Source organism: Lithobates pipiens, unplaced genomic scaffold (assembly GCF_037356315.1).
Source record: "Lithobates pipiens isolate NorthernLeopardFrog02 unplaced genomic scaffold, aLitPip1_a1.2 Scaffold_18, whole genome shotgun sequence".
In the NCBI taxonomy this organism is placed as follows: domain Eukaryota; kingdom Metazoa; phylum Chordata; class Amphibia; order Anura; family Ranidae; genus Lithobates; species Lithobates pipiens.
Genome location: NW_027507758.1, coordinates 477419434 through 477433674, shown reverse-complemented (window position 1 = coordinate 477433674; position 14241 = coordinate 477419434). Strand labels below are relative to the sequence as shown.

Below are 14241 nucleotides of genomic sequence, written 5' to 3'. Positions count from 1 at the left end.
GTATTTTGGGGTGTAATTTCACATATGCTCATGGCATGTTCAAGCAATTGATCATTTAGTGACAACTTTGTGCAAAAAAACAAACAAACAATTGTCATATTCCCACAACTTGTGGCAAAATATAAAATATTCCATGGACTCAACATGCCTATCAGCAAATAGCTTGGGGTATCTACTTTCCAAAATGGGGTCATTCGTGGGGTTTTGTGCTATCTTGGCATTTTACTGCCTTCAAAACTGTGATAGGTAATGAGGAGTGAAATGAAAAATTTAGACCCTTAGAAATCCTGAAGGCGGTGATTGGTTTTCGGGGTCCGGCTAGGCTCCCAGAAAGTCCCACACATGAGTTATCCCCATACTTAGGAGAAGCAACAGAATGTACTTTGGGGTGTAATTCCACATATAACCATTTCATATGTGAGCAATATATCATTTAGTGACAACTTTGTGTAACGTAAAAGCTGCATAAATTCCAGAAAAGGAAGTTAGTTTGTAGACGCTATAACTTTTGCGCAAACCAATAAATATAGGCTTATTAACTTTTTTTTTTTTTTTTTTTACTAAAGACATGTGGCTGAATACATTTTGGCCTAAATGTATGACTAAAATTTAGTTTATTACATTTTTTTATAAAAAAAGTAGAAAATATAATTTTTTTTTTCAAACTTTTCAGTCTTTCGTTTATATTGCTAAAAATAAAAATCGCAGAGGCAATCAAATACCATCAAAAGAAAACTCTATTTGTGGGAAAAAAAGGATGCAAATTTAATTTGGGTACAGCATTGCATGACCACGCAATTACCAGTTAAAGCAGCGCAGTGCCAAATTGTAAAAAGTGCTCTGGTCATTGAGCAGCCAAATCCTCCGGGGCTGTGGTGGTTAAATAAAGGAATTTTCAAAAACTGTCTTTTGTGTTTTTTTTTACTTTTTGACACCTTTTTTGGTTTATGGATAGGGGTACAATGTACCCAATAATCCTATACATAGAGGGGGGGGCGGGATATGGGGGCCCCCTTGTTAAAGGGGGCTTCCAGATTCCGATAAGTCCCCCGCTCACAGACCCCCACAACACCCGAGCCAGGGTCTTGGGGAAGAGGCCCTTGTCCCCACGCCCCATAATGTTCGCTATTCGGCAAACAGGAAAACACCCGATGTTCGAGTCAAACTTACTTTCGACATGAAAATCGGGCCCATTCCTAATTAAATACAATTTCTAAGGCTCCATGCACACTGGAGCTCATAAACTGCAGTTCATTGGAGTTTAGGTGTTTTTTTTAAAAGCCCATAAACTCCACTCTATGTTAGCCTATGTGTCCATGCACACATGGACGTTTTTTTAGCTTTAATGAGCAGTGAAGTTTATGGGCTTTTTTCTGAATGCCAGAAATTTACATTCAAAGTGCCGTTTTTCACCGCCAAAAAAGTCAAACGCTGATAAACGCTCATAAACACGCGTTAATCAGTATTCGGCGTTCTACTTTTTCAATGCATTGTGGGAGTTTGGAATGCACTGTGGGATTTTTGGAGTGTCCTCTGTGTATTTTTATTAAAAACGCCCATAAACGCTAACGCTCATAAACGCTCATAAACGCTAGTACAAAACGCTGTTAAAAGCAGGCTTTTCAACCAGCGTTTGCTGCCAGCAATCTAGCGTCCAGAAAAAGCTTTTTTGAGCTTCAGTGTGCATGGAGCCTAAAATTATTTATTTTCCTTCTATTTCTTTATGCATTTAGGCGATTTATGAAGTGAATCAGGCCAGGGCAGGCCGTAAGCAAGTAAATAGAAGCTAAAATTGATAACTGGAGAAACAGGTATGCAAGAATGCAGAAACTAACACAGCCTAGAGCCTTGGCTAGATAATAAACCTATTGCTCAGGCAATGGGTGTTGGCCTGAGCACCGCCAAATAGTGAGGTGGACTGACAGGCTGGAAAGGGGTCATGTAGCTGCTATATCAGTCAGCTGGTGGGATTCGGTGGTAGCTGTACCTTTCTGTCCTGTGCACCAAGGTAGGAAAAAAACACATGTTGTTAGAACTACAAGGAGCAGAGATAGCAATGGTCACATATACCATTCTCCAAAATACGATTTTTTTTTTCTGAAGTCAAAAAGTATTAAAAATCAATGCCATTTCAGGAGACACAAATTCTTAGGGGCAACATTACAAGCAGTGGATTCGCTGCATGAGCTATGAGTGAACATCTTGATAGCTGTGGATCGAAATTTGGCCAGTTCAGCAACGATCAGCAGAAATTCGATTTATGTGTGGCTACTGCAGTTGAACAGAAATTGATCTACCGATTGACTTCTGTTCAACCACCCTATCGGGTAAACGTTGCTTGATCAGCAGCATGCAAAGATCAGCGTACATTCTACAGAAGAATGTAAGCAAGAAGATACCTTTATTTTATTGCAGAAGGACCTTTTCCCCATGGAAAGAACACTGATAGATCCTTATTGCTACCGTGATGTGACCCTCTGACGCCATTTGCCTCTGGCTTGATGGCACTGTAGACAGCTTGTCCACTGGCATGTTCTTTCTTATGTGATATTCATTTAAATCTCACCTCCATTTGCTTCACCATGCATGTTTTTTGATATCGCCAATATTGGTGACTGATCCTCTTCATTGACAATACCTTTCATTTGGAGAAAAGAGCATTACTTCATGATGATCCATTACCCTGACTGCTGGAGAGGGCTTATTTTTGCCATATCTGGACTGAATAAATAAGCAAAGACAAGGGTAGTCGTGAATTGTGTGTAGACATATAGAAAAATCGACAACACTGGCATAATATAAAAAAATCAAATTCGTTTAAAATTACACAGGCAGAAAATATATTTTAAATTAAAAAATATGTCTATTTTTGGTTCATTATAGATGAAAAAGATTCAAGAAATTCTACATGCAAACTCAACGCGTTTCACATATTCTTTTTCAGGTGTACATATGAATGGAATCAAAATGCTGCAACCCCCAATACTGGTTCTTAAACATACACTAAAGTTAGAATCATCATCTAAAGGATGACCCCTATCCCATAGGAGGAATTCACACAATGGAGAGTATACACTAAATTGTGTAGTCTCCAACACAGTAATCACATAACACCAATCACTTGATAGTATGTATCAGATCCTGTGGTCCAGGAGATCAGTAATCCACAATGAATCTTTAAATATCGACTATGAGTATCAAAGAATATGTTCACGGAAGCCCCTCCAAACACTAAGGCTAGGTTCACACTTGCCCGCACTATGCGTTCTGGTTGCAGGAATCACATCAATTCCCGCTTCCACAACCACCTGCAGCCAAATCGCACTGCTCTTGCAAGATGCATGGGGCCCCATGCATATCTACCCTAAACGTGATCGCAGGTCCGGACGCTTTTTTTAAAAAGTGTACCTTTTTTTGTGCGCTTCACGTGGCACAGCAGCCCATTCAAATAAATGGGCTGCTGTGCCCAAGCAAATATGGGCCACATGGTCTGCACTAGTGTGAACCGAGGCTAAGACAAAAACAGGTCTCCCGTATAACCATAGGCATGCCACAGGGTGTGCCTGGGCACACCCTAATCACTCTGTGCAGTGCAAATTCCCCCTAATGCCCTGGCTATCCCCCTGCAGCGCTGCCCGCTTCCCTCTTCTTCTCTCCCACCAGCTGCGGCTGCAGGCACACACAGGGGGGAAGGGGCCTGTAAATATGTAATTTACCAGCCCCTTCCGACTCTGAATGAACACAGTGAGTGATCTGTATGCTCGTTTGAGCTGTGGAGTGTGCATTCTAATGCAGTAGGCTGTGCACCCTTATGGGCATAACACAGGTGTATTGTAAACCCCATGTGGATGTAGACATATAGCACACCTTGTCCTTCTGGTAAAAGCATTTGATCAGTGGTGGCTGGTGCTCGATAATTTGGGGGGGGGGGGCAAGCCAGTGCCACCCCCACCTGTGCATGAACACCGGATATGCAATATACAGACCCCCCGCCAATGCGGGAGGCGGACGGCCTCCTTACCTCTGTCCTGCCCATCCCCTCCTCGAGCCGGGGAGTTCTGGATGGCTGAGCTGGATAGTGAGCCTTCGCTGGAGTGGCAGCTGGTGAGTCCATCGGTGTTCTCCTGCTTCTCCCTCGGCCGTGCGTCTCCTCCCTCCTCCTCCTTGGCCAATAACATTGCTCCTCCTTTTGGCCAAGCAGAAAATGAGTCTCACAATCTGCTTTCTGATTGGCTGGGAGGAGAATAAGTTTGAGAATAGCAAATATTCATTTGCTATTATCGCACAACTGGTGGGCTTGGGGTGAAGTGCCCTGCGCCCCGAGCCCACCCTCTTTTTGAACCCCCCCCCCCCATTGGAATCCATGGTTCGGCGCCCTGTATGTAGATGTAGGAGGGGTGGCCCCTAATGGACGGGCCGCCACTGCATGTGATTACTGGACTATACAAAGTTTCTTAGTCAAAAATTAGAAATACTGTTTAGGAAAATTGCAATTTATTTTTGCGACCAAAACAACTGCAAACCCAAAATGCGGGGATAAATAGAGTTTATATATCATTTTGTACAAATGTCCAACTTTAACTTTGTGAAGTGATAGACTTATGATGAAACTGAGATGGTTTTGATTTGTATCCAAAATAACAAACTCTAATAAAAAAACTTATTGAAAAGGATTTTTGTAAATACTCTGTTATAATTCAGCTTTATGTGGCGGCTGATCTGTTGTCCAGCACTGAGTTTGGCTTTTTTTGGCAGAGAACATTTGATAGAATTCAGTTTCTGATGACCGTTGCATTTTCCTCTCTTCATTTTACAAAGGGAAGTCTGTGAAACCACAGATCCCAGCAGCCCTGTAGGCTGGAAGGCTGGAGAACAGCTGCATGTAAACAGCCGTCATAAGACTGAAGTCAGGAGTGAAGGTGGTGCCCTGAAGAACTTTCTGGAGAGACAACGGGAGACAGACAAGAAGTTATACAGCCATCGTCACCTGCTAAGGGGGACAGAACTACAACAGGTAAGTCACTGTCTCATCTGCAGTAATGCATAAAGTCATATTATAGGTTTATTATAACAAGGACATAGTTAACATAGGCAGATACTGACACTAAATATAGACACGTCAACTAATCAATGCTTCTGTATCTCACACTTTCCTGACCGGTCTTAAAAAGAAACATTTAATTTAGGTTTTATTAAAAAATCATTCCAGTATCTCTTCTGCATAATTTGACATTTGCTGTTGCATTTTTTTTTTTTGCCTTGTTCTAAATATGTCTGTGGTTACCAGAGCCGATCCGCACTTATACGCTCACTACGCAAGTTGCGTAGGGCCCCGCAAATTACTCGAGGCCCCCGCCTCCCCCTCGTGTCATAGCGCATCAATTAATGTTTACAACATCCAGTGGCGGAACTGTAGTAGTCGCTGCAGGCGCATTTGCGACTGGGCCCTTCCGTTATAGCGCTGTGTGGGGGGGGCCCCAAGACCCAGCACCCCCCCCCCCGCGCTTCTTGCTGATGCCTGGGTCAGAGGCCCCTCCCTTCTCCGCTGTATCCATTCAGAGATAGATCTACTAGCCCCAGGGAGAGCCCCCTGCCATAGAGCTGCTGATCGCCGCCTCCCACTTCCACCAGCCAGGTACAGGGGAGCCTCTGCAAAGGGGAGTGTCAGCTGTTTGGGGACCCTGATGTAAGAGGGGGGGCTTTCTGGAGGCACTAATGTAAGGAAGGGGCCCTCTGGGAACACTGATGCAAGAGGGGGGCTCTCCGGGGACACTAATGTAAGGACGGGGCCCTCTGGGGACACTGATGTAAGAGGGGGCCCTCTGGGGACACTAATGTAATAGGGGGCTCTCTGGGGACCCTGTGTAAGGAGGGGCTCTCTGGGGACCCTGTGTAAGGAGGGGCTCTCTGGGGACACTAATATAAGGGGAGGCTCTCTTGGGACCCTAGGGTAAGGGGGAGCTCTCTGGGGACCCTGGTGTAAGGAGGGGCTCTCTGGGGACCCGGTGTAAGGAGGGGCTCTCTGGGGACACTAATATAAGGGGAGGCTCTCTTGGAACCCTGGGGTAAGGGGGAGCTCCCTGGGGACCCCGGTGTAAGGGGGGGGGGCTCTGTGGGGACCCTGGTGTAAGTGGAGGCTCTCTGGGGACCCTGATGTAAGGGGGGCTCTCTGGAGACCCTGATGTAAGGAGGGGCTCTCTGGGGACCCTAATGTAAGGAGGGGCTCTCTGGGGACCCTGATGTAGGGGGAGATTATCTGAGGACACTGATTTAAGGGGGGCTCTCTGGGAATCCTGATGTAAATGTCAGGTACTATGTGTCATACCTGTGGGATCCTTGTGGAAGCTGGAATTAACTTAGTTACATAGCAGGTGAGGTTGAAAAAAGACTCAAGTCCAACCTCATAGCTCCCAACATTTTGAGATGGGAATGAGGGACACCTATCAGCAAAAGTATGCAGGCATAGGACACACCCCTTGCCACCCCTTGCCACACCCCCTTAAAGGAGAATTGTACAAAAAAACTATTATTGCTTTTTTACCACTAATATTCCTTTATATTGGCTTTTGGAATTTACAAATGCAGCAATTTAGAAATCAGATGAAAGGTTTAGTGCTGGAAAACACTTTTTGATAGATAAAAAGTGCATTTTATATACATCTATATAGATCAGACAAAAATGAGGGACAAATGAGGAGGAATGAGGGACAGAGGGACATTGCTCCAAATCAGGGACAGCCCCTTGAAATCAGGGACAGTTGGGAGCTATGCAACCTACTGTATGTGTGTGATTCTATATGTCAGTAACTGTGATAGACAACACTACTATAGTGATTGCACCTTGCTCCTGGGCAGGGCCGCTGATAGAAATCATGGGGCCCCGTACAGCCTACCTTCAGCTCCACCCTGGCCCCACCCCTAGTCCATCCTCCAGCCCCACCCCTGGCCCCACCCATTTCCCCTCCCCAGACCATACATAGTGAAATGTAATGTTAGTTCAACATCTTTAGGCTGGGTTCACACTGCTGCGGCTACGAGAACCGGATGTGGTTCGCACCGCACTGCAGTGCAAATCACATGCGATCTCTGTGCGATGCAAGTTCAGCCATACAGATAGTATGGCTGAATTCGCATCGCACCCGGCCCAAACTCGCACCGGACCCTTTTTTTGGTCTGCAGCAGAATCGGATCGCATGGGTGTTCACACCATGCGATCCGATTCCTGTCTGAGTTTGCAGATCGCAGCTGGGTTCACACTGCAGCGATGCGGGAACGCCACGAATCCGCGGCGGGTTCCCGCATCGCATGCCTCCCGGCGGCAGTTCACACTGCCCTATGCGAACTGCTGGGAGTGTCAGTGAAATGTTAATGACACCCCCAGATCAGTTCGCATATCGCAGTGCGATCTGCAAACTCCGACAGGAATCGGATCGCATGGTGTGAACACCCATGCGATCCGATTCTGCTGCAGACCAAAAAAAGGGGGTCCTGTGCGAGTTTGGGGCGGGTGCGATGCGAATTCAGCCATACTATCTGTATGGCTGAACTCGCATTGCACAGAGATCGGATGTGATTTGCACTGCAGTGGAGTGATGGCGAGGTTGGATGTTATCTGCTGATAGCGTTATTTATGGCGATCACTGATCGGTGGAGGAGGTACATTTTTTGCAGTTCAGGTTGCCCGGGCCCCCCTGCTGGTCAGGCCCGGTACAGCAGGGCCAGATGTACTGGCCTATCAGCGGCCCTGCTCCTGGGTCCCATGTTGCAGCTGCCCTGCTGCTTGCTGAACACAAGAAGTTGCTCGCTCAGCATGGGTGCCATTCAGAGAACACTTTGTATTTCTCAGTAAATTCAGAGTGTTCTCTGATTGAATAAAGAGGAGATTGTGATGTCACTGTGCCTACCATCCACAGGCATGCACACCCTAATCACTATGTGCGGTGCCGATTCCCCCTACTGCCTCGTCTTCCCCCTCTTGTTAGCCCAACAGTGCTGCTGGCTTCCCTACTCTCCTCTGCTGTGGGAGATGTTGCAGAACGGAGAGCAGGGGAAGGGACTAGTAAATATGTAATTTATCGGGCCCTTTCTTTATTGAATAAAAACACTTGCTCACATTCATACCTGAAGCATAGTAAACTGTGTATAATATGCTTCAGTTTGTGAATGAACAGGAAGCCACTCAGCACAGAGCACTTCCCATTCATTCACTGCCCCGTGCAGCTGAGGCTGCAGAGAACATCATGCGTGTTTGAGCTTTGGGGTGCACATCCTAATGCAATAGGCTGCACACACCTATGCTCCCATCATTCCGTTCTGCATCCCTAAACATGAAAATGTACCTTATGAGGTTTCTTGGTCCACATCATCCACTCTATAAGTACTGAAATGATTGGTTCTGAGTTTATGGCTTAGGCTTCGTTCACAAGTGTGGCTGGGGGTGGCAGTCAAACCATGTGGTTGAGCTGTGGTTTTACTACCCCCTGACCTCCCACCTAAATACTGACATGCAGCTGCTAATGGCTGTACACATGCTCAGCTGCTGCGGCCATAGCAGACATTAAATAGCATGTTACTTTCAGCGGGTGACTAATGTAGGTCTATGGGGTTCACTTCACACCACAACCGCCCGGGCAACTGCATACAATACACGCGATTGTGGAGCGGCAGTGTGGCATTTATAAGGATAAATCATGTGGGGAAGAGGCCTTAATCACCGGCCACGATCTGCCTGCATTGTGTAGAGACGCACAGAGAGCCAAATGATGACATCACTGTGTCTAAAATAAGGCATGCAATGAAAATGGAAAGGTTTTATTTCAAAATGCAATTGTAATGTTGATGAGGGGAAGTAGAACCAGGGAAGATAAAATATAGGCAGATACAATTTCAGTTTTAAACAAACATCTAGTGTTCAGCAGATTGAAATGACTAACAGCCATTACTATTACCTCCTTGTACACAAGGGGAACTAATTTGCAGTCCAGGAATTGTCTGTTCCGTCTTTCTCACCATGTGATAGGAATCACATTGTTTATAGAGGCTAAAAAGAAGCTTATGAAATCTTCACAGAACAATGGCTTAGTGGTTAGCACTCCTGCCTTGTAGCACTTAGGTTCTGGGTTCAAGTCCCAACCAGGACATTGTCAGCATGGAGTATGCATGTTGTTTGTGTGGGTTTCCTCCCATGCACTAAAGATTTGCTCCTAGGTTAACCACTTCCTTACTGGGCACCTAAATCCCCCTCCTGAGTAGACAATTTCAGCTTTTAGTGCTGTCACTCTTTAAATGCCAATTCAGCAGTATTGTACCCAAATAGAGCTTTCTTTTGGTGGTATTTGATCACCTCTGGATTTTTTATTTTTTGTTTGAAAAAAAATTTAAAAATACAAAACCGTCTTATATTTTGTCAATTAATTATGCAAACAGGTAATTTTTCTCCTTTATTGATGTACGCTGATGAGGCTACACTGAAGGGCACTGATGGGCACCGATAGGCTGCATTGATGAGCACTGATAAGGCGACACTGATGGGCACTGATAAGGCGGCACTGAGGGGCACTAAAAGACAGCATTGGTGGGCACTGATAGGTGGCATTGGTGGGCACTGATAGGTGCCACTGATGGGTGGCAGTGATGGGTACTGATTGGCACTTGTAGGTGACACTGATAGGTAGCACTGCTAGATGGCACTGATTGGCACCATTGGTGAGCATTGATAGGTGGCACTCACGGACATTGATAGGTGGGACTGATTGCTTTCACTTATGTACTGGTGGGCACTGATTGATGGGCACTGATTGGTGGGCACTGATTGGTGGGACTGGCAGGTGGTACTGCTGGGCACATATGAGGCGACTTTGGGACCAATGTCCCTTCAACAGAAGTCAGTGATCTCCTTTTTTTTCCTCCTCACGTTTTCAGCGTGAGAAGAACAAAAAAACGATTACCGTACTTCTGTTTACATCACATGATCAGCTGTCATTGGCTGACAGCTGATCGGGTGATAAGGGGTCGGGATTGACCCCTTACTCTGATCTGTGAATACCTGAGTCTCATTGACTCAGTAATCACAACGCGCGCCCTTCAGGGGGGCGTGGCCATCTTGCATAGGGGAGGGCTTCTATTGTGTAAGGCTGTCCACAAGGTTTAGAAGTGTGTCTATGGGTTTGACCATTCTTCCAGAAGTGCATTTGTGAGGTCAGGTATTGATGTTGGATGAGAAGGCATGGCTCACAGTCGCTGCTCTAATTCATCCCAAAGGCGTTCCATCATGTTGTGGTCAGGACTCTGTGCAGGCCAGTCAAGTTCCTCCCAGTGTTAATTTTAGTCTTAGGACTAAAATGGCATTTTAGTTTTAGCCCCATTTTAGTCTTCAGCAATTGTTTTAGTTTTAGTTGTATTTAGTCGACTAAATTTCCAGTACATGTCAGTAATTGCAATTTAGTTGTAGTCGTAGTCTTTTGACTAAAATTACATTTAGTTTTAGTCTCGTTTTAGTCTTTTGACTAAAATGGCTTTTAGTTTTATGCCCCATACAGACGTTCGGACATTCCGACCACAAAATCCGTCAAATTTTTTCAGACGGATTTTGGCCAAAACTTGTGTGGCATACACACGGTCGCACAAAGTTGTCGAAAAATCCAATCGTTCTGAATGAGGTGACGTATAAAACGTAAGACGGGACTACATAGAGGCCAGTAGCCAATAGCTTTCGTCTCCAAAATTTTCTGAGCATGCGTGGCGTCGGAATTCTCTACACACGATTCGAAAAAGTCAGATCAGATTTTGTCGTCGGAAAATTTTAAATCCAGCTCTCAAACTTTTTCTGTCGGAAATTCCAACAGAAAAAGTCCGATAGAGCCCACACACGATTTTCCGACAACATAATCCGATCGGACTTTTTCCATCTGAATTTCCGACCGTGTGTATGGGGCATTAGTTGTATTTTAGTCATCTCAATTGTTTTAGTTTTAGTTGTATTTTAGTAGACTAAAATAGTATTCATTTAGTCGACTAAAATGTTTTAGTCATTTTAGTCGACTAAATTAACACTGCCCGGCTGTAAAGCTGCAAACTGTCACAACCGGGTGCCCGCACTTGCAATGCCGGCACCGCGGACAGAGAAAACTGAGGCTTCGGGCAGCCGCATCGCTGGATCTCGGGACAGGCGAGTGTGTGTTTATTACAAGTCAGCAGCTACACTTTTTGTAGCTGCCGACTTTAAATAAACATGGGTCTAGCTGGAACTCCGCTTTAAAATTCATGTGCAGGTAAAGGCAGGCATCACAATACTTTTGGTAATATAGGGGGTTATTTACGAAAGGCAACTCCACTTTGCACTGCAAGTGCACTTGGAAGTAAAGTCGCTGTAGATCCGAGGGGGACATGCAAGGAAAATAAAAAACAGCATTTTAGCTTGCACATGATTGGATGATAAAATCAGCAGAGCTTCCCCCTCATTTCAGATCTACCTCTTAGATTTAGGGGGTTATTTACTAAAGGCAAATCCACTTTGCATTGCAAGTGCACGTGGAAGTGCAGTCGCTCTAAATCTAAGGGGTAGATCTAAAATGAGGGGAAGCTCTGCTGATTTTATCATCCAATCATGTGCAAGCTAAAATTCTGTTTTTTCTTTTCCTTGCATGTCCCCCTCGGATCTACAGCGACTTTACTTCCAAGTGCACTTGCAGTGCAAAGCGGATTTGACTTTAGTAAATAACCCTCATAGTGTACATATATTTGATCCTCAATGTTTCTATACATTCATTTTGGTAGAGTGTTCCCCATATTGATTTTATATTTCTTTCATGATGACATTACTATATGGAGTATGTTTTGTTGGTGGGAATGTGAGGATTAGATGAGCTCAGCCCACCAGTCAGCCAGTGTTATCTATAGAACAGAGGGCTGATTGTGGAAGCTTTCACAGCGTTCCCTTGTGAAGGGCGGCTAACTTGGAATCTCTAATCAGACGCCTGTATTCCGCCTGTATATTACTCCCTGGCTATTTGTCTTTAGTATTTTCCTCATTTTAGGTTGTAATATTTGGTCAGGATTTATTATAACCTCCAGCCGCTTGTCCATTACGGATATCTTGTGTAAATACAGAAGGACATTTTCTTCCTTCTCGTGATATCAGGGACTTTCGAAAAGAATCATGTGACATTTATCAGTTTGCTGTTTATTATTCCTGGTGCAAGTTAGTTCTGATATAAAGTAGCAGGGCTGATATAATGAGAAATATTTATTTAGTATAGAAATATTTTTTTTTTTATCAAAGAAAAATATGTAGGTAGGTACAGTATATAATACTGATACATGGATACATGTGTCTACAGTTATCTATATGAATATACTGTCCCCAGTCTTAAAGCAGTTGTATAGTAAATTTTTTTCCTAAAATAAAAAATGTGCCAAAAAATGGTATTGCACAGAGCAGTCCCAAACCTCTGATTCCAGGGTCCCCCACCAGAGCTCTATGTGCCTCCTCTTCTGGGGTCCCCCACCAGAGCTCTAGCCACCTCTGATTCTGGGGTCCCCCACCAGAGCTCTATGCGCCTCCTCTTCTGGGGTCCCCACCAGAGTTCTCGGCGCCTCCTCTTCTGGGGTCCCCTACCAGAGCTCTCTGCGCCTCCTCTTCTGGGGTCCCCCACCAGAGCTCTATGCGCCTCTTCTGGGGTCCCCCACCAGAGCTCTATGCGCCTCCTCTTCTGGAGTCCAGCACCAGAGCTCTAGGCACCTCCTCTTCTGGGGTCCCCCACCAGAGCTCTAGTCATCTCCTCTTCTAGGGTCCCCCACCAGAGCTCTAGGTGCCTCCTCTTCTGGGGTCCCCCACCAGAGCTCTAGGTGCCTCCTCTTCTGGGGTCCCCCACTAGAGCTCTATGTGCCTCCTCTTCTGGGGTCCCCCACCAGGGCTCTAGGCGCCTCCTCTTTTGGGGTCCTACACCAGAGCTCTAGGCGCCTCCTCTTCTGGGGTCCCTCACCAGAGCTCTAGGCGCCACTTCTTCTGGGGTCCCCCACCAGAGCTCTATGTGCCTCCTCTTCTGGGGTCCCCCACCAGAGCTCTAGGCGCCTTCTCCTCTGGGGTCCCCCACTAGAGCTCTAGGCGCCTCCTCTTCTGGGGTCCCCCACCAGGTCCTTATAGCTATAACACCCCCCGCCCTCCCTCGCCATAAGCCAATTGCAAAGGACTGAGCAGGAGCTAGGGGTAAATAACAACAAGTATATTTACAGCGGTGATGTGGCGTAATAGCGGCACTCTAACATCAATATCAGTTAAGAAAAATATTGTGTACTCCACTCATAATTCTATAGCGCTTGTTATAACAAAACACAGTATTAGGAGCATACTAACTATACACCATAAATCGCAGTTAAAAAGAATTAAAAACAAAATTTTCAAATCACTTTGCAAGAGATTTGTTCAAAAAATAATTTCTTGAACACACTTTGCAAAGATTTTTCCTTCTTGGTACATACCTAAAATACATCTTAAAATCAATCTATAATGTATCCTCTTATAAAAATGAATATAATTCATATACATAATAATCAAGGTATATACAAATTTAAAAAAATAATAATTTTTTACATTTTAAAAATTATTTTTTCATTTCATTATAAAAGTAATATATAATCATATAAGTGGGCTTACTTCTAGCTCCTCATTCAATCCTTCTGGTGACATACTATTTAAAGTAAAAATCCAAAAAGATTCATGCCTACATAATCTGGCAAAACATTCACCTTCTGGAATAGACATGGGAATCAATTCAACTCCAAATAGTTCTAGCCCCACAGTACTAACACCATGTTTTTTGTTTGTTTTTGTTTGTTCGGGGGACATTGTGTTTCTCAATCTTTTTTTCAATGTACCTGCGATGTTCACCAAAACGGGTTCTCATTGCCCGCACTGTTCTACCTACATAGAGGTACCCACATGGACACTTTAAGCCATAAATAACAAACTGTGTACTACAGCATATAAATTGTTTAATTTGAAAGGTACGACAATCTCTACTACTAAAGGACTTCCGTCAGATGGGAAATTAATTTACATGCTTTACATTTAATTCCTTTACATCTATAACATCCTTTTATGTCAAAGAACTGGGGAATGGTTCGCATTTTGACACTTTTTTTATCTCTAAGGCGGCTGGGGGCAACTTTTCACGCTTTTAGCACGCCGGAAGACCACCTGGGGATTTTTCCAAGTATTTTTGCCTGCCCCAAAATAGGCCA

General features: G+C 44.8%; 1 protein-coding gene across 1 annotated transcript in view; it reads left to right on the top strand.

Moving 5' to 3' along the window:
* Positions 1–4838: 4838 nt before the first annotated feature.
* The window catches only part of PLEKHB2 (pleckstrin homology domain containing B2), a 79408-nt gene continuing 70005 nt past the window's right edge, over positions 4839–14241 (top strand). The window contains exon 1 of the mRNA XM_077488362.1: positions 4839–5014. The gene's annotated coding sequence lies outside the window, so the exon portion shown is untranslated. The remainder of the gene's footprint in view (positions 5015–14241) is intronic.